Genomic DNA, 3,019 nt, shown 5'->3' with positions numbered 1-3,019 from the left:
GCTGCTCTGTGTTATGTGTGAATCACTCCCGTGTGCATGATTTGCGACTGTTTGACAGCTTTATTACATGTGAGGAATGTGTAAGAAATAGATATTCCTCACATGTAATAAAGCTGTCAAACAGTTGCAAATCATGCACATGGGAGTGATTCAAACATATCACTGAGCAGCTGTAAATACTCGGAACTCGGCCCGAGCATACTCGGCGAAAGGGTTAATCGAACATACTCGCTCAACACTACCTAGGATGCAAACCCAGCTTTCTGACACTAGGCACTATATTGTGACCCAAAATACTTTGCTAATCTTCAGATTTCATGATGCCTTGCACACAGTCGGAGGCAGCAAAGCAACCCCAAACCACCTTTGAACCGCCACTATATTTGACTGTATGGGTTGTAAATTCTTTATGCTGTGCACCTTGGGCAAAGTAACATATGGATCTCTAAAGATGGACTTATAACCTTGAAATTGTTGATATTGTTCAACAAATTTGGTTCTCAAGTCCTCAGACAGTTCTCTTCTCCTTTTTCTGTTTTCTCCATGCTTAGTGTGCCACACATTTTCACACAATGCAAATATTGAATCAACTTCTCCCTTTTTTATCTGGTTTTAGGTGTAATTTTCATATTGCCCACACCTGTTACTTGCCAAAATTGCATTTGACTAGGGGGTGCCGAAGCGGAAACAACGATCACATGGCCAATGATGTAGAAAACATGTATAAACTTTATTCAAAAAGATTTTTTACATAAAGAATAGAGCAGAGTGTCTAAGGAGACAAATCGGTGCCAAATCACCATACAAAACATTAAAACATAGATAAAAACAAGCAGGTAACACATAGGATGCCGGTATCTCGTCTCACAACTCCCTTCCTCCCCATTGTCAAATGTTTAAAGAGACTATAACGCATGTGAAGGGACAACATGAAAACAACCATCTATATGCTATAAATAGCTATATCTCAAAGATAGATATCCCTTCCCTTAGTATCTCACACGGTCAAAATCCAGCATAGTTACCTGAGTGGGAGACTGGGAACCTGCACGATGCGTGCTTCCCCAAAATTGCTTTTGAACAAGCTTCACATGCTTGAAACAAAGTTGTTTACCCACAATTTTGGCAAGGTGCCACCTATTTTGTCCGACCTATTTTGTGTGAAATTATGTTCAAAGTTGCCTTTTTTTTCTCTGTTTTCTTGTGTTGTTCCAATACATGCAAAGGAAATAAACGTGTATAACAAAACTTGTAATTGCAATAATTTTCTGAGAGAATGACTTCATTTTCTGGAACAATTTCAACACTTTTGACCATAACTTGTTTTTTTTGCCTTTTTAATTTGTTGCAGCATATCATCCTCTACGTGTTCAGCTATATTAGGAGGCTTGTAGCAAAGTCCAATTAGCAGCTTTGCATTATTGCCATTTCCATGTACATTACCCATACTGATTTTACATCAGGAATGTAAAGCGCAAAACATGCAGAGGGCCAAAATGAAAAACTTGGACAAAGTCGTGGGCCGACCAGTGTACAGTATAATGGGCCCCACATAGTCCTCCATACAGAATAATGGCCCCACATAGTCCTCCATACAGTATAATGGGCCCCACATAGTCTTCCATACATAAGAAACAAGAGGGAAAAACTTCAAGTCAGAGTCCCATATAACAGTGAAAAAATAACATTTTATTAATTATAATTTATACAGGAAAAAAATATGAATCACAGAGACAGTTAATAGTAAAACAATGGAGGATCACTAATGAGGAGCATGAGACAAATTAAGATGATTATTTTCTGATGTAAATACATAATTGGGCTGCCAAAAAAATAAGAATATATTGTTAAAATGCCGTGAAGCATTCAATAAAAGTGCAGGTGCTTATGAGGCAGGTCAGAAGTAGTTGCTATATAAGATGTTAGTCATACCGCTGTCTATATATAGGTACTAATATAGATAGCTCATACCGGGGACAGCAGATCTTTATAAGTGGTATCAGTGTCCTGACCTCTTAGGCTACAGAGTAAAAGTATATCCTAATACATATTAAAGCCTAGAAAATGCACCTAAGTAGGAAAAAAGATTAAAGAACGGCAGCAAAAAGAGAGCATCATGAATCCTATAGAATACTTACAGCCACAGTGGATGTGAACACGCTCCTCAATGGCGCTCACCCTGATGCGCGTTTCAGCACGGCTGCCTTCGTCAGGAGGTGGCGTCAATGAAGGTGGGTAGGGTTTAGAAACCCTTGAGCCAATAGAAAAGGGGGTGTGTAGTCTCCGCCAATGGGTGTGGGAAGGGTGTGGCATGACACATGGCAATCACCGCTACACCGCCATCCACGGCAACCGCGTCATGTGAGCACATATTGATACAGCCAGTGAGGACACCACAGAGAACAGTGAAGCCATGCGTACCGCCCAGTCCACAGACATATATAGTCAAATACAAGCGGATAGAAAAAGAAACTAGCATAATGCGGTAAACTGTCAATAATAGCGTATCCCAAATGTATGTATGTATATATATATATATATACAGTACAGACCAAAAGTTTGGACACATGTTCTCATTTAAAGATTTTTCTGTGTTTTCATGACTGAAAATTGTACATTCACACTGAAGGTATCAAGACTATTAATTAACACATGTGGAATTATATACTTAACAAACAAGTGTGAAACAACTGAAAATATGTCTTATATTCTAGGTTCTTCAAAGTAGCCACCTTTTGCTTTGATGACTGCTTTGCACACTCTTAGCATTCTCTTGATGAGCTTAAAGAGGTAGTCACCGGAAATGGTCTCCCAACAATCTTGAAGGAGTTCCCAGAGATGCTTAGCACTTGTTGGCCCTTTAGCCTTCACTCTGCGGTCCAGCTCACCCCAAACCATCTCGATTGGGTTCAGGTCTAGTGCCTGTGGAGGCCAGGTCATCTGGCGTAGCACCCCATCACTCTCCTTCTTGGTCAAATAGCCCTTACACAGCCTGGAGGTGTGTTTGGGGTCATTGTCC

The sequence above is a fragment of the Phyllobates terribilis genome, unplaced genomic scaffold (assembly GCF_046119375.1).
Source record: "Phyllobates terribilis strain yellow unplaced genomic scaffold, ASM4611937v1 Scaffold_29__1_contigs__length_15306474, whole genome shotgun sequence".
Lineage (NCBI taxonomy): Eukaryota > Metazoa > Chordata > Amphibia > Anura > Dendrobatidae > Phyllobates > Phyllobates terribilis.
Note: the sequence above shows the minus strand (reverse complement) of the source record.